We start from the raw sequence: 18,383 nt of genomic DNA, 5'->3' as shown, positions 1-18,383 counted from the left end.
TATTTTTCTGTTGAGCTGCTGTACAATTTCAAATGGTTTTTATCCTTGGCAAACTAATACTTAGACTCTATCAGTTAATTATCTTCGAAAACCTACCTCATTTGACGTTTTCGCGTCAAGTACAAAAAGATAGTGTACAAGAAGTATTTAAAAAGTTAACTTCAATTTGCTTATCAGTTTACCTGATCATCGGAGCCTTTTGTACCCTGGACCATCATGATGTCACCAAACAGATCCCCTTTTTTCTTTCGCTGTCCAGTTTGGATCTGTCAGGTGTGCGAAGGGGCTGCAAAACGTTGCCGACAAGGGGCTCTCGGTATTCACCTCTGTTCGAGGCAAACGATGCGCGAGATATGAACTCGTTACGCGTACGGAAGACTTAACTGATCGTCGTCAGAACCTGATCTCGCAGGGTGATGAGGGATCATCGATGGGTGCAGCCTTTTCAGCGGGCCGTGAGCTTGATGCCGAAACGAAGAAGGCTGAAAGCGGTCCTCGATTGTGTATAGAGTAGACGTCAGTGGATATTCATGAGGAGGATTATTGAATTAAAAGTTGGCTCGATCTCCTATTTGCAATAATTATTATATAAAACACTCATACGAATCCATCACCCAAAATATTTGGAATTCTTTCATTTAGCTAATTAGAAATACTGGTACCAAGTATCTAAAATTAAATTTGATTTATTAAAAAGAAAAATACCACCTATAATAATAAATAGCAAAAGTATTAGAAATCCTGTTTCCTCCAAGTCAAAAAGAATTATTAATCACGTGCATCCCTTCTTGGTCCCTCTAATAACATTCATGGAACACGTATGTAGATCGACGGTGTTCAAAGGGTTAAATATAAGAAGAGAAATTCTGTAATACGTTCTGGGAGGAGGTAGACGGCGGTTCGAAGAGGGTGACGCGGAAGAGGAGAGAAATAAAGAGATGCAGAGAGATACGCGGAGGGCCGTATTCGCAAACACGCGAATTTCAAAAGGCACTCGACTAGACGATGTCCCCGGCGTGAGCGACGGGGCCCTTTGACGACGTATGCAAATACAGATCGAGCATGATAAATTGCTCTTGTCAAGACACCCGGTATTTCGCACGAGCCCATAGAAACTCGTTTCCATAGGGAACGGATTCCGCATATAATTTCACCGACGACGGTTGAGACCTGAGAAACGCGCACGAGTCTCCGCGTGCTTTCCGCTCGGAAAACGGACGAAACTTTCGCGAGATCGGCGTCGATCGACGTTTCCTCTTCCTCGCGGCGACCCTTTTCACCGGCGTTATCTTCGTCGAGGGCGAGTTTCGATGGTACGCGTTTTGGGTGCGTAATCCGGGGGATGTTGATTGAATGTTGAATTCGAATCAATGGAATAGCGAAATGAAATTGAAAAATTCTTCTAAACAGGGGTAGTTTGTCTGGAAATCCCAGGCTGTTGCAAGGTTTAAGATCAGTCCAAGGAAAGAATATTTCTAATCAGAATGTTAATTAAAAAAAGAAGCTATATGAAGCATAGAAATTTTTCGAAGAAGGATTGGTACACAGAGGGATATAAAGATTCTTCCCAGGGTGTCGGTCGCCATTATTCACGACAAATAAATAGTCAGTCGTAAGAACAGTCTCAGTGGGTTAACACGGTGTCGCTGGACCGGTTCCAAGACGAGTGTGATGCAAATGAGCCGGGACCCCCCACGAGACCCGTTAATGAGACGATTTAGCCACGAAATCGTGGACCAAGCACGGCTAAGCGTCCACGACCGGTGGAGATCCGTATTAACCCGATATGACAGAGAGATAGATGTAACCCCTCGAGGAGTCGTGAAGGCGTGATGTTGCCACTGGCTCGACAAAAGGCGCAGCCGTGTTAAACGCGACATAAATCTTCTGCCCAATGGCCTCTCGTCGTTAATATTAGTGGGATTCGAACTAGTTCCCTCCGCGAGGACCAGTTTACACGATACATCCACGCGAGCCTAACGACTTTTTGACGAAACGTTGTATCTTTCCATCAGAAGAGAACGAAAAAACAAACATTGAATCTCTTGATTATTTTCACTTTAGTTATCTTCTCGTTCACTTTAAATGTACTTAACGGTGGTGGAACACGTTTCCGATACACTTCACGTTCAATTCCCCTTAATTTCAACGGACCAGACGTGACGCACTGATTTTCCCGACTTTCCAATTTAATCAGTGACCGCCGGTACTCCGCGAGAGGCAGCGATGCAACGAAACCGGATTCCGAATTCCTGATGGAAATGCAAATGTCATCAGTTCGTGTGTCCAATTTGAAATTAGGGAAGCGAATCGAGCTTGGTATCCGGAAAATTTTCGATACCGGAATTTCATCTCGTCGTTTCCTTCGTTTCTATATAGAACAGTTTAAATTCGTATCAAGCTCCAGCAATTCCTTTTGAAGTAAACGAAATTATTTGAATCATTTTGTGAAAATATTTCATGGATATTTTATTATTCTTATGGCACATTTCTTCATCTTCCAAGCAATGTTTCCGCTCGTTACATTGAATCACTAGAGTTTACCCGATTTCTCATGGTGCTCGATAATTGAAGCCGTCGGAACCGGTAGCCCCGGGTCATCGATTCGAGCCAAGTAGCGAGGAACGCGTGTTCATCCTTCGTATCAAAGACGAAGCGAGAGTAGAGTAGACGAGGTGAGGCGATCGCATGGAAATTGAAACCGCAGAGGCGAACCTCGGTTGATTCACTAGAAACCGTGCACCCGAGATTGGCTTCGCGGAAACGCGATCTCGCTCGGCAGACGACCCCTCGCCTGTTAACAGTCTAATTAAGATAGTAACCTGCTACTAGCGATAACGATGCCGTGAACCTGTCGGCGAACAGGCTGAGCGACGCAGACAATTTCGACGGATGAAACGCGACACCGACTTTGCCGCCGTTAAAACTGCACGAACCCTCAGGTGTAAATTGTAGGTGTTTCCTTTTGGAAAATGATCCTGACGGTATCATTGTTCCATTAGGAGTCTGAGAACGTTTTAGTTTCGCCGACAGATACTTGTGAACGCGAGTCGTTCGCTTCCTATGCTCCTGCTATCGTGTCATTTTGGTAGAAGTTTAATTGCATGAACTTTGAATCCTGCTAAATCTGCACGATGCGTTGTAACTACATGACATTCGCATTTCCATTTCGTATACCGTTGAATACACGAGGGAGTTTGCGATTCTGTCGATGAAACTTGGTTATTTCAAGTGGATCGGAATGGGCTTTGAATCGATAGCAATTTACATTATATTAATTGGGTTGTGGTGTTGTATGATTATTATAACAGTAAAGATTGATCTTAATTTATCAGGAAAATATGAGGATACTTCTTTTAAGAGAAGCTCAGGTTTCAAACTCGACTTTCTGTACTTTCGAATCTTCGCATTCGTATTTCAGCATTCAAACGCGAAATCACTTCGACAGCTAAGCGATCATCGGAGCGTAAAATCATTAAACTCGCAGCAGGTACCGCGAAATCTTAGCGACTCGACGCGTTTCCCCGGTAGTTCTCTCCAGCTTCGTTTATAAACGAATTTCCTAACGCAGTTCGCATTGAGAGATTCGCGTCGTCGCTGGAAGAATCCCTCGCGTCGACGATTCCTCGTAGAAGATCGAGTTATTCGCGGAACGACAGATCAGGAACGTCATTACTGGAATCGTTCTCGAAACGAACCACCCCCGTCGCGGCCCTCCTCCCGTATCCTTTTCACCTGACAAATCGGCTGAATCCGAGCGACGAGGTTCCTCGAAACTTATAGTATAACGACGCTTTCCAAGAGCCGGTGAAAAGCGAGGTTGGATAAAAAGAAGTCGAATAGGGTGGCGGTGAATGGAAGGCTTTCGGTTGGCAGGGTTTTAACGCGAAACCAGCAGCAACCATTTAACCGTTGCCTCGAATCTTTTCTAATCGCTCTCTCGAGCGTGCTCTGTTGTTGCAGATGGTCAGATTTCGGTCATTTGCATGAGATTTCGGGGATAACGCGTCGAGAGGGACGTTTCGAGTGGGTACAGTTCGAAAGGAACCCGTGTACCGTTGATAAATGGGGTTCAAGGTGTCGGTATTGAACCAGGGGGTGGGAAAGTGGAAGTTAATTGGACTCGCATGGGGTCAAATTGAGAGGGGGTGGTTTTGGGACGATGTAGAGCGGCGTTTATCAATTAATGTAATCATGTAATTAAAAAGTATGTAATCAATGGAAAAGTTGAAAGGGATAGAAGGATACGAGGGTGAAAATATTAATATTTAATATTTGATATTTTGAATTAATTGACCTATATTTGTATGCCCCCAATTTATATCCTTTTTACTTCAACGAAACAATATTCTGTTTCAGATTGATCCAGAATGAAATCAGTTTCATCGATATTCGCATCGCCTTACGCTTCATTCCGCACGGGATCGAAAACACCTTGCGACGGTCTGATCGTCGAACGGTTCACCCTCACCCTTCGGCAATTTTTCACGCGATTCCAATCCCCGACAACGAAGCTGTCGGCTCGTCGTCGAGCCGATCTGCCGAGCGTACGCGAGTTGGCTCGCACAAAAGCGCATCCTCGCGAGGAAATTTATCGCTACGGGACGACGCGACGTTTCTCGTGAAAAGCGTCGAAGAAAGGAGGTACACGCGGCGGCGGAGGGAACGAAGAGGACTCGGAGCAATCTCGTGAATAGGCACGGCAGCCTTCCTAGGAAGCGTCGCGAATCAATTCACGGATTGACTCTGCGCTGCAACTCGTACCCGATTTTCCAGCTTTCAGCGCGGATATCGAGCGTCTCCGAGCGGAAAACGGAATATCCCCCGGCTCTGTCCGGTTACTGCATGAAAAATCGACCGGCAATGGAATGCAATATACCCTTGATGGTAAGTGATATTCGAGCTTTGAAACTCGCGACCGATCGACTCGATAATAAAGATCGCGAGCGACACGCGAATCCTTTCGCCTTTGTGAAAGCTTCGCGCTTTCGATTCGCTGCGTTTCGCGTAAAATTCGTGGTAATTGAACCGTTAAGCGATCGATGGAACGAGTAGTGTCGAGACGGTGGTTCCTGCGATTCGACGCAACAAACGAATAGGGTTCGAACGATTCGGACAAATTGATTCGACGACAATGCGATTTATTGCTGCAACTGGTCATGCGATGATTGATGCTGTATCTGCTTTCTGAACGCGGATCAACGATTGCAATGCCATGGTCTATGGATGATTAAAGGGATTGATGGGTGGACGGGAATATGGATGAATTTGGCGAATGTTTTTAATGAAAGGGTAGGCGAGTATAATGAATGAGAGAAATGAAAAGTTTGATAAGATGAAATGAAATTATTGGGGATGAATTATTTTAAGGTTTATGGAGAATATTAATCATTCTATTTGTTACTTTTCCACTCATTTACACTCAACAATCATATTCGCTATAACAGTTCAGAAGTCAACGTGGAAACGTCGATGAAAACGTCAACTCGTTGAGAATGAATTTTCCAGCTAAATAATTCCGCTACCCTATGGGGGTGTGATTTAATATTCTCCTTTGTGACCAATGATCCCTGCCCATTAGCGGTAGTCTACGTCATTAAAAAAAAAAAATGAGCATGAGCACTAGAGTTCCTCGTAGTGACGCCTTTTCCGCGTGACAAATGGATGCTCGTTCGCGCGCGGAAACTTATCGCCCCGCGCGAATCCAAAGGTGAAAATTCCTGTGAAAGGCTCTTTGATGGTGTTGTGAACGCGTCAGCGCGGGGCAGAGTATGCTACGCGGGAATCTTTGTTCGAATCAATTCGCAGATCGGCACTCGCTTTCATTTCCCTCGTTCACCAGCTTTTCTGTTCTAACGATCGCTGCCAGGATCGTATTCCTCGTTCCTAGGCTCTTGCACCATTCAGCTTCTTCTTTGGATTCATTCGTTACGTTAGGATCTTTTCTTCTTCGCTCTGAACAATTACAATTGTTCTTAATAGCTGAAGATTATAAAAGTCTGTTCGAATACAAAGTACTTTAAGGGGATAAATATTTTCATTGGACAGAGTCATTTGTAGGTGATTTTTAGAATCGAAAATCCTCTCTCAATTTTCCAATCTGTAATTTGTAAGAAAACGTAATTAAAATTCTCTTCTAATCACGGCCCTGAGAAGGCATCCGTAGTTTCCTGGTAGAGAGATGTCGACCATGGGCTGGCGAAATGCAATCGCAACCCTTACGGAACGGTACACAGGGCTTCAGTCCAGGAGTGCACCCTTTACCGAGGCGCGGCGTCGCAGAGGAAGAAGTGCATTCATTGAAGGGAGAGGGGTGCAGCGTATCAGGAGGATTGAACCTCCTTTCCTCTTCCACCACCATCACCTCCTCCTCCTCCTCCTTCTTCTTCTCTATTCTCTCCCTTTTCGATCCCCGGCTTCAACGCCACCTCTTTCCGCAACCTCCCTCCCGTCATCCCTTTCATAGCTTCCTCGGTCCCTTTTTGCTGTCAGGGACAGGACGTTGACCTGACCTGGTGAAACACATACGGAGGTCCTTACACGGACTCTGAACCTCGTGGTACAGAACGCGGAGCGCAGCTCGAGGGAATGCACGATGCAATCCCGAAGAGAGGGATTTTTACATGGGGTGGGTTAGGGGCAGAACAAAATGGAACGGTGGTAATGGCGGTCGGTAATGGTGGTAGTGTCGCATTACGAGCACCGGTGTCGTCGACGAACAGAAGGTGGAACCTTGACTAAAAACGAGTAGAGGAGGATAAACGGGCAGGAGTCAAGAAGATTCTTGTTGCGGCTGAATTCTTTCGTTTCTACCCCGTTTCTCGTCTCTCTTCAGCATCTCGCGTGATCGCGAGTCTTACGCCTTTCAGAGGGGCAGTTTATTTGCATCGTACTTCTGACAGGACTAGCCTATGTAAATTGTACGATTCATGTCCACGGCCTCTTGAATCCTCGTCATCCTTTGACAGGCTTATCGACGTCGTTGGACGCGGACGGAGATGCTAGACGGTTAATTATTCAGGGGTTGACCGGTGGAACGTTTCTTCTTTACGGTCCGTCGAGCGGCGTTGACGTTCTTCATGGGAAAAGTTTCTGAAAGCTTTTCTTCTCTGTTTCAATGCTAAATCTTTACTCAATCTGAGATTTCCTTTTTTAATATTCTTACGTCATTTTACGTTATTTCTACTCGGAAGGAATATTCGAAGGAATTTCTATATTTCTATATTTTCTGTCAATTATCTTCGACATCGAGGCGGCTTTTTGATCCTCGGCATTCCCGGTTCAACGAGATTAATCGCAACCGATCGCGACGGCGAGGGTCGCGAGCGGCTGAAATTCCGCGTCGCTACGCGTTATCGGTTGAAATCGTATCGGGCGGAATCGAGATTTCGCAACGCGTCAACGATACTGCGTGCCGAGCGCATTCGAGTGCATTGATCCGGTCAAAGGAGGGCGGCGCAATGAATGCGTTAAGTGCAGTCTTATATGGGAGAGTGGGAAGGGTGCACCGTGCCGTGTGGCCAAAGAGGTTAGGGGGGAGGGAAATGCATGCCGAGTAAAGGGTGCACTGACTGAGAATCGGAAAGAGACGGATGGAATCCACGAGGGATGGAAAAGCTGGAAGGGAAAAGTGTATGGAGAGCGAGAGAAAGAGAGATCAGAGAGGCGAAGGAGAGGAGATCACCGTACATTATGAGTACACCACCATTCAACTCGCTTATTACTTCCTATACAGACGGATTCTTCTAACCAGGTCGGGACACGGTAGTTCCCTAACAATCCATCGCTCGAGTCTGCTTCCTTTGCTTCAAACATCATTATGGATATCGAATGACGTGTTCCAGGGTTGGTAAAATGGATAATGACACCGGAAATTTATTCTCTTACTTTGGATCGTTTTTAATATCAGGTCATCGGATAAATAATTTTATTTTCTTAGTTAATCAGTGAGGTAACAAAAAATAATTTTATTTTATTCCAAGCAATTGATATACTGGATTTTTGATACTTTTGAACGATATTCCAGAAAGTCATTAGCATAAAACCACGTCATTAATCGCAATTTTTCTTTCTTCTTCATGGAAATGATTTCAACTCGCCCTATTCCCCTTTAGTTCCTTGCACAGGCTTGGATATACAGCTACATGTATCGATAAGTGTTCGAGCTATGGAAATACACGTGCAACCCCTTTGATGCGTTGCGGTTGCGAGCCTGTAAACACGTTCCTTATTTCCTGATCCCACTGCGTTCGCCTTGTGGCTTAGTCGTGTACCGTTTTGCTCTCGATCAATGGCTACCCTCGTGAAGTGTTTTCGTTATTCGAAATCGCTGGCCGGAAGACGCAGAGATTGTTCACCCCTCGAGCGGTACGAGTTTCTTACGTGTGTACCTTATTTTACTGTTGTACCTTCCGTTTATTCTCAACGTTCCTATTTATACAAAGTGTAGTAGCTTCAATTTGAAGATTTTCAGAATACTATAGAGACAAATTATATCACTGGAATGTCATCGAACGTCCAAAGGTTCGTGATAAGTCCGAAGTAATCGTCTGTCTTATCCATGAATTTTTTAAGAAAGCTTCGAACCCCAAATCGTCGTCGAGACGTTGATCGTAATGAATAAATAATGGGGCTGAAAGTAGTCACTGCCAGGGGTCAACCAACTCACAATCAGACCACTGTCGAGGAAAATTCTTTTGTCGAGTAAATTCTACGCGTTCCTGAAAGATTCGAAACATAACGTAACGAAAGAAATATTCCATCGATGCATCGTCGTTTTATCGGTGCCTAGTGCAGTATAGTTTCTCGAAATGCCGCGAAATTCAGCCCCTCCGCTCGACTTTCGGGTTTATGGTCGCGAGCTCGCGGAAACTGGCATCGCGAGCGAGAAAGGGACACCAGCCGCGAGATCCAGCCATGGCGTAGGATTAACAACCGGATAATGAAGTCAGTGTTTCATGCCCTGTGAAATTGCTCGCCCGCTCCGCTCGCCATTCGATTCTCGCTTTGATTGCGCTATGGGCGAAAGCGCAATGCCCATAAACCGGTCCGGTGTTGAGCACCATCGCTGGAGTGGCCTTCCCTGTGAAAGCCACCCTTTAACCATCACCAACGCCGCCCCTTCTACCACCTCATCGGAGCCAACGGATTTTCCACGGTCGAAATTTCCCTGCTTTTCCGGCCAGGCGCACGTCGACGCGTTGCTCGCTTTCAAACGACGCCCAGCCACCATTTCGCTTTACAGACCTTTCACGCCGTATTACGCCGGGCTTTCCGCTGTTTTTCAAAAATTCCCGCTAAAGCTATTACCACCGGGAACGGCTGTTTTTCCAACGGACCACCGCCGGGCGAGATTCCGACCGGATTTGACCCCGCGCTCTCAATCCCATCCCTGTAGTTTCTCCTTCGTTTGTCGTTTGAATCTCGCTGGAACCATTTTTTTTTTATTTGCTTTGTTACGGTGGTGTTTTCGAAGGGGTAAACTTGTGTTTAGAATTTGTAGATCGGTAAATAATAGAGACGATAGAAATTTATTGAATTATAGATTTTAATTATTAAACCAACTAAATGACGATATATTTCCATATTTTCATAGGACCCCGAGGTCCAACTCGTTCACCATTAGCAGTGTCATAGCCGTTATTCATCTAATTCCAATGGATCCCGTAATAATGATCGAACGTCGATGCGACCGACAAATAACGCGTAATGACTACGTCGGTTTATGCAGGTAATTGCTTTTACTCCGAGCCGCTTCATTATGATATAATGAAAAGAAAAGAGACAGCATGAGAGTGAGAGAGAGAGTAGAGCAGCCCCAAAATGGGGTATATCATCGTGGCTGCGGCGAGATATCGGGCTCGGGGCCACAATGATGATAATCATCGTAGTCGTCGTCATCATCGTCATCTCCATGGACAACAAGCGTCCGCGCACCCCTTGACGAGGGATCGGGACCGCCCTGAAAGCCACGGTGATTGCGACTCCTCGATTTATTGAACGGCCCTGGATAACGTCCCCACGCGTCATGGATTTCGCGAATTTACATGAAAATCGACCGGGTCTTATTTTAATTGGGAAACGGACGCCGATCACTAGCGATTCATGGAAAATTAAATTAACACACGCGAGAAGGCGACCTCGTTGCGATAGTTTTATGAATTTTTTAAGCGATTACCAATATTTCAATCCATCGATTTTCAACTAATAATTTTCTTTTCAAAACTGATACATAAAATCAAACAAAACATCGAATCAAAGGAAAAAAGAAACGATACACCTGTTTCACTTGCATTTTTTCCCCAGGCGGGGGAAAAAACGCGGAATCCCAGTCCCATTTTCCAATGGCGAGCTTCAAATTGATCGTTCGAAACGTTGAAGAAGGATTAGCTGCTTGCGAATCTAGAAAATACAACCGCTACACGCCCGATCGAAATTAAAACGTCCGGAAAATCCCAGATTTATGCCCATCTGGCCGGTCCTTCAAACCATCGCTCCATATCCGTCAGGTTACGATGATCCCTCGATGATTCTCTCTCTGAATGTTACACGAATTTCACCTACGCGCATTTCCCTCTACTATTCCGACCGATACGGGATGATGAACTACGCGGATTGAAAGCGATCACGGGTGTTAACAACGTTATGACATCCAACCTGGCATATCGTTGTGGATGTGGTCACGGTGCCTATGGTGTTTCTCGTGGCGCGAGGTTGTGGCGTTTACATGTAACCCAGGCCGAAAACCACCGGCGTACGAAGTCGAGTGTCGTGGAAATTCACTTACGGTTACCGCAATGGGTCACCTGCTCCACTGTTGTCGCACCTTCTTTCACTTATTACTTTATATTATTTCATTTTAGTGGAAATTTTCAACAATTCCGAAATTAGCCCAAGTATTATTGTTTCTAATTATCGAGCTAAAATTTTTTTTGTATTCTAAAATTCTTTGTAGTCTAAAATTTTCTCGCTAAATCGAAGATGATTATAATCATCCATGGTTCCGTTTGCCTTTTTAATCGGCTGAAACAAAATCGGCAAAGGGGGTAGTTTCACCCCCGTTCTGTCGTTCCTCTGGTAGGCAGATCCGCGCGTGTTCACGCGTGTACGTACGAGCAATAATGCAACGATACAGCCGGTGTTTAGTACTCCCGTATTATCGTGATCCGTGTTTGACCATGGTTCGCAGCCGCGGCTGTTTGCGCGATACACATCCGCGTGGATTGCTACTAGTCGGATCACGATATCGAGGCAGATGTATCGTTAAGATATCGAACGTGATATCAAGCGTCGAATATGCCTGGTGCACGTATTCGCGTAACCGGCAAACGATCCTGGCCCCGAAACGAAATTGTTCCGAGAGAATCACGCTCGAGCCAGGCATCGATTGCCACGGTTACAGCCACTTCGAAAGGCGTAGGCGATAGTCAAGCAACGATTTTGACGTGGTTAACTGCCGGCTAGCCCCGTACGTTCAAACGATCCTTCGATACCGACGGCAACAATTCAGCTTTTGCTTTTTTAACCGACGCGACGTTCAGTTGCCTGTCTTTCGTTTCCTCGTTAACGATCGTTCGCTTTATCGTCACTGTTGTTTATAAAGCTTCTATCTCTTTTCTCGTACAAATTTTTGTGGCACAAATTTTTACGATTTTATGATAGATGATTTCAATACTCAGAATTTCGAATATTCAATAATTTTATTATTTGCCAAACTATCTTCATACGCGATTGACTCGAAGATCCAACACGAAGCTCAAAGCTCTCCGTTTCGCAATCGAACCAAACCAGAATCAGAGCCATTGAAAGCGGACGCCAAACGAAATACGTCCGACAAATCCCAAGCAGGACACTCGAGATATACGATCAATAGGTTTTCGATTAATTCGAACGGTAGAGTAACATGAAACTGCAATTGAGAGTAGTATTTTTGCAAAAGAAAAGAGAGAAATTTTTGTGAAATTTTATACCTGAAAGATGGCAAAAAGTATCATGAAATATCTATGAAATATTAACAAAGGAAACTGTCGTAAAAATAATGAAAAGTTTTGTGTATTCCTATCTCGATCATTCGTTTAAGGTCGGGGATGGTCGGTTAGAAAGCGTCTTTTGGAAACAAAAAAAATTCATTCACGCTCGGCCACAGTGTACATACACGCGTGCATGCGCGTCCGAGATACGGGGCCTCTTTACGAGCAATATCTAATGGATTGCATCGACCGAGCGCAAACGTTAAATTTGACGTTCACGATTATTGCGGCCCTCCGGGGAGGTCGTCGGAATACAGCAGGGAAACACAGGGGGGAGGGATGGACGACGCTCGACGTTAATTTTATAATCCTGGCGAAAAAGTTACGACCCTCGAGTCGACCGAGTCCGGATCTCTTTTCCTCTTTTCCAGCTATGCTTTTATACCCTCCGCGCCTACCCCACCCCCGTACGGTGTTCAACGGTTCCCGCTTTGTCACGTTCTATCGCTAAATCTCGCGGAACTACGAACACTCTTGCGCCCGGCGAATTCTCGACAGGATTTCCTCTGCTTTTCTCCCTTTTTCCCATGGAAATCTACCGGTACTCGGCTTTCGTGAAAAACTCGTTTAATACGTTTAACGGTACGCGACGTTTGCACTCGTGTGTTATACTAGTTTCATTGTCCGAGAAATTGTATCATCGCGTGCGATGAAGAAATAATTTTGCAAGAAAATTTTACGAAGAATAGTTTTGAAAATTTAGAAATTCTCAACTATTCTCATAAAAAAAGAAAAAGAAGATAAGCTCCGAATAATTCAAGAAATGCAAGAATTTCTTAAGACACGCCATCCGCAATCCCCTCAAAGAATGTTCACCCTTTGAGATTACATATTACCAGATCGCGACAGCCAGTGTATTTAGGTAATTTCCGTGCTCTTTGCCAGCTCATCACGGTCGGTCACGGTTGGAACCGCTCGCGAGGCATGGCAAGTCGAAAGGGTTGTATCGCGGGTGTAATATTCATAAGTAAGCGGCTTGCTTTTCGCGCTCACCGACGGCTGTTAAGTTTAACGGAGTTACGCGTAAACGGGTCTCACTTTGCGCTTAAGAAAATCGCTTTGACGGAGCTAGATCGTTTCCAGGAGTCGAGAGGGTGTCTCGTAAAGCCACGGCTCTTTTAGCTTGTCTAAAGGTTCGTCTCGCGACAGCAACCGAGAGGAAATTCTTGCCAGCCATTCTTTCGTTTTATTGTTTATTCAAAAGCTCGTTAGAATTTCATTGGGAAGGCGGAGGGTTTGGTCGTTTACGTGCAACGCGTACGCGAAACGATCCTGTTTAAGGGGGTGTAAGCGGCTTTTTTTCTCTTGGGGTACAAAGGGCCTTGTTGCCGTGCCGAAACAGCTTTTTGACTGGCTCGTTCTGTTTAGCCTTCGCGAGGAATAATTAACGCGGTATCAAAAGAGATTATGAAAATTCCACGGACCGTGTGCCGTATCGCTTTAAGAACAAAAATTTCAACCCGGATGAACAAATAGAAGAGATATAAACGTGTATTTCTGAAAGAACATTCAAAAATCTTTGCGAATCATTTTGGAAAGGAAGAAGCAATTTATTTCATTTGTTTTTATTCTTCGATAGTTAATTATTAAAAAAACACAGAAATTGTGAAGATGGAATTTTCTATCTCTGAAAATCTTTCAAATAAGAAACTAGGTCACTTTCCAGGAAAAGCTTTTCTTCCATCATTTCGATAAAACCACTCCTTTCATCCTCGAAAATTGAAAGCTATCCGTTCCTCGAAGCTGTAGTCGAACCAAGACGAGCAACAAGCCATAGCTTCTAAAGGAAGTAAATTATTTTCAAGCAAATTCGTTCTCGAGACTGTGATTTCCTACCCTCGTATCAGCTCGAAACGCTTCGAAAGCAAAATCTTGCTCGACGTCGCGGTAATGAGTGCATCATCCCCATTATGCGACCGTCCGACGACGGTTCGTTCTTTCTACGAACCGATGCAAGGAATAATCACGGGGACAAAGCGGAGCGAAGCAACGGCGCTCCGGAAATGACGATCCTCGAGGAGGTTCCTTCCAGCGTCCTTCTGGCGGCGGTGTCCTCGGTAGAACGTACAATGAGCTTGTAATACGAATCGGCAGGAAACCGATGACGGCGTTGTTGCGTCCTCCGTGAAGCACAAAAGCGTCCAGCATCTAGATAATAACTTGGGGTAATCATCGAACGAGGCGTCGCGTCGCGTCGCTCGTGTTCTCGCAACGACGCAGCAGCGTCTGGAAGGATACGTGTCTGTTGTTCGTACAGGGAATATGTGGCCTGGTAATCACTCCTGTCGTTTGAAATAATTCGTTTCCTTCTGAAGGGAGACCATATGCATGAGTAACGATTTTCCACAGGATTTCTTGTTTATTCCAGCGAGTTTTTTGAGTGGAATAAGATGGTAAATCAATTTAGAATTAGAATTTAGTTTAATTCAATAATTATACATATAGTAGGAGAATAAAGAAAAATGAAAAATCTATTGATTAATAGCAAGGAAGAGTAATAATAGGGATGAAAAAGCGAATTATTTCAATCAATTAATTTTAATCAATTAAATCAACAATTTGAATACAATGGGTGAAAATAAGTCTCGTTAGATTTAGCTATTTTTATTGCGTCAATTAACGCGTTAAACAAGCCAGCCAATATTTACGCATCCTTAACACACATTGCATATTTCTTTGCCTCTATCATCGACCCGTTTTTTCCTCAACGATGAGAAGCGCTTAGCAGGGAGAGACACATGTGTGTCACTCGTTGCTCCATTTAAAAGGCGAGCTGGAGAGCAAAGGAAGGACGTCAGCATGCGCACTTTCATCCCGTGTAATTAAAACCACGTCGTCGTCCTTCGGCTGGCGAGTGGAAGGAGGATAATGACGCCGCGACGCCATCAAGAGACAAGGGAGGACGATCCTATGCGCGTGTTTCGTGCGTGCGTACACTAGCTCGCTCGCGCTTTCCCCTATTTACGTTCGCGTTCTCTCGTTAATGTTTGCCTCCACGAAACCGGCGTCCCGACGCCTCAGACCTCCTTCTAACATTTCAGAATCGTGTTCTACCGCATCCTCGCGTACATTTTGCGTAATTACCGCGGGAGAGGGTAACAACCCCCTTTTTTCTATTCCCTTCGTTTACTGTTACTTTATCATTTTTAGAATCGAATGAAGTAGCTGTATTTTTTTCTTCAACGAACCTTCCTTTGAATGAATTAATTACTGAATAATCAGATGACCACTATTTTTTCGTTTATACCCTAAAAGCTTTAGAACGAAAATGCATTGCTACTGTTTTTAACAGGATCGCAGTTCGGTTAACGAAATTCCATTCAATTTCACCAGTCCAGCTCCTCGAGATCCAACGTCCAATGGAGCAGACAGGAACTCTGTAACCCCCTTCGGAAAACTCGTGACTTTTTCTCGACAATATTTACACCAGTGCAGCAATTTATCGAAACAAGTTGGATTATAAAACCGCGACAGATTATTACCGTTGAAATTCCTTCGCGAGTTTCTTTCGATTACAAGAATCGCGCGAAAGTTGACGTAAAAAGCTACGAAACTTCACGGATTAACCTATTAACCCGGTGTACAGGTTCTTAAGCAATTCTTCGAAGTTCGTTTCCTCACGGAACAACGTCGTTTTCCAACTATCATAATAACAGGCATTAAAACATGAGATACGCGTCGGACCACTCGAGAAAACTCCAATTTTCCGTAGCGAAAGAAAAAAACGAGCTCGGAGCTCGGGGCTTTCTTTTCACCCAGTTCGTTGGTAACGTTTGTCAACAAGCATCCTCTTCTTGGTCAATCCCTTCTAACCGTCCCCTTGTAAAATCATTCGGGCTACTTGTAGAAACGATTTACCATCGAAGTTCTGAAAGGTTGTCTTCGCGAGCTGAAAGTTTCGCGAAAGTTTGCCAGGGGCGTCGATCGGTCGTCTTTAAAGGTAGGACGTTGCCCCGGGTTCGCGTGAAGGGGTTTGGTACCACTGGCATAGATGCATAAACGCGTAGCACGCACGCACTCGCTTACACAAGCGCAGCTAGCAGCACGGACCGTGACGTGCGTGTGGACGAACAAGACGAGCGGTACCTACATTACATGCAAATAAATATGCCATGCAAGAGGGGTGCAGGGTGCGAGGGATACGACAGGGTGCAACAATAGGCCCTCACCAGTCGCCATGGTAACACCATCAATCCCTTAGCAACAGCTTGAGATCTTAAAGCCGAGAGGATTCGCTGCGACTCGCGCGGATCATTTAATGACGGCATACGCGATTGAACGAGGTCGACCGAGGTCACGACTTCGGGTCACCGGGTTCCTAGGTTCCTCAAGGCTTTGAATGGAGAAAGCTTTAGGAGAGGGTAAGTTGGATATGTAGGAGTAAGGAAGAGGTTTCCTTTTCAACCCTTTCCTTTACGATCGAGCTTGGATAATGAGAAACGTAGATACATTTTATTTGTTGTATAATTTTATTAATAATTTACAATATTCGGTGGTGGTAAATGTATATTAATAAGAAAAAAATGAATCCACCGTGCAGATCGAAAGATTCGTCCACGAGACTGTCGATAAAAGCCCGGGGGTTAAATCTTCATTCGGTGAAATCCATCGAATCCCAGGTTTCCCATAAACCGGGACGGACTTTAATCACAGCAGGGGCCGCGTTATCAAATTTCCATGCTTCCGCTTCGTCCTCGACTACTCGCCACCGTTCGTTCCTTTTTCCGCGGTTATCGTGGACGAGACGTGACGAAATACGTTTCCCGCTGCTTTTCAGCCGGCTCGTACGTGACGAAGATAGCGATTTGACAAAAAAGGAAGCGACGGTTCGGGGCGAGTAATCGCGATGCAATTATCGTCGGACGAGCTTATAGGATTCTCCGTCGCGTCCAAAGAGGAAATCCTCGCTCGAAGGCGACTTTAAAGATTTTCTTTCCCATTCATTCCTTTTCGTGCAAAAAAAAAAAAAAAAAACATAATACGTCGAAGTAGAATCTTCAGTTTGGCTCGTTTCCTAGCGGAAGCTACACTTCCCTCTGCATTCTCGTTTTTCCATTCGTCGAGGAGCGAACGCATCCTGCTAGCGCGCCGTGATTCATTCGTCGACGCAATTTACGTATTTATCGCGCGAAATTTCGGCCAGCTTCCTCTCGCAAATCCGCCGCGAGAAGGAGCGAGCTCGTTTCGCTGACAGCCGACAACCGGATGCGCTCGTTTTATCAGATTTTAGGTTGACGGGCCCTTCTTCTCGAGCCGAGGCCACGGAACTGCTCGGTTAATTAACCGTGTCCGAGGAGAAAGGGAAACGGAACTGGGTTCGCGAACCTGTCCATCAAATAGTCAACTCTTTTCTTTTTCCTACCACCGTCTCTATGCTAATTTAATTAAAACAACTCTTTTGACTTTACAGAGTAGAACGATACAAGAGAAGAGAAAATAGATTCGGTTACTGTATGCTGGATTGTTTTATTCAATTTATCTTCGCTAAATTATTCTCCTCAATTCAATCGAAGATGATTCAATTTACCGCTCATTAAGTATAGCATTCCCATGTTAGAACTCGGAGTTCGATTGCTCGAACGCACAGATAGAACCCGTAACCGGAAACCCTAGCCTCTTAGTCAATGGGTCGATACTCCGAGTGCATCGGTGCATTCGGTGCACGCCATGCACCGACGATAGTCCCGAATTCAATTCGGCTAATGCCGTCTTACGATCCTCGCGGCGATTCTCCACGAATCACATTCAATGAACATAAACTCGCACTGGTTTCATCTTTAATCTATATTAATTGCATCCTTGATCCTTTCGCTACGATAATGTAGAAAAGCACTCAATGATCATTTATCAATAGACGACTGAACTCAACCTTAACTAAGTAAAAGTAGAGCGAGACTCTCTTTAAAGTCAACCCTTGGAACTAAACTAAAACTTTTTATCAACTTATTTTGAAGTGGCAAAAAAAAAAAATTTGTTGGCCATTCGTTGAAATTTTGACCCACTAAACAAATGGCGCAAGAATTTCTGTACAAAAGCGACAGAAAATCTAAATGCTCTTTAGCCCCTTTCTCAAGATTTTCATTCTTATTGTTAGATACGGGTTGGCTAATAACGAAAGAGTTAAACTCAAATTAAACCCATTAAATTTCGTATTTATTCGCGCGCTATCAACGCAGCTTCGCGTGTCCATCTTTGGTGAAGCGACAGCAACTTGAAAATTGGCAGAACGTTCCGCGAGCCCCGTGGATCGGGCATTGATTAATGGCGCGCCTGTTGCAGCCTTGGTTACAATGCAATTTGCTTTGCAGCGGGTCGTTCCGTATCCCGCGCGCTCGTATGCAAGTGTGTTTGCAT

At 44.8% G+C, this 18,383-nt stretch overlaps 1 protein-coding gene across 7 annotated transcripts in view; it reads left to right on the top strand.

Annotated features, from left to right (window-relative positions):
• The window catches only part of LOC114882932, a 188,063-nt gene that overhangs the window by 141,295 nt on the left and 28,385 nt on the right, over nt 1-18,383 (top strand). For 5 of the 7 annotated variants that reach the window (XR_003790504.2, XR_003790505.2, XM_029200136.2 and 2 more), the window contains one exon: nt 4,360-4,887. The gene's annotated coding sequence lies outside the window, so the exon portion shown is untranslated. Of the gene's footprint in view, nt 1-4,359; nt 7,730-9,595; nt 18,382-18,383 lie in introns of those variants that run through there. The other 2 variants (XR_003790506.2, XR_006829880.1) reach the window with 2 other exon arrangements.

This window comes from Osmia bicornis, chromosome 1 (genome assembly GCF_907164935.1).
Source record: "Osmia bicornis bicornis chromosome 1, iOsmBic2.1, whole genome shotgun sequence".
NCBI classification, from domain to species: Eukaryota; Metazoa; Arthropoda; class Insecta; order Hymenoptera; family Megachilidae; genus Osmia; species Osmia bicornis.
Note: the sequence above shows the minus strand (reverse complement) of the source record. Positions and strands in the feature narration are given on the sequence as shown.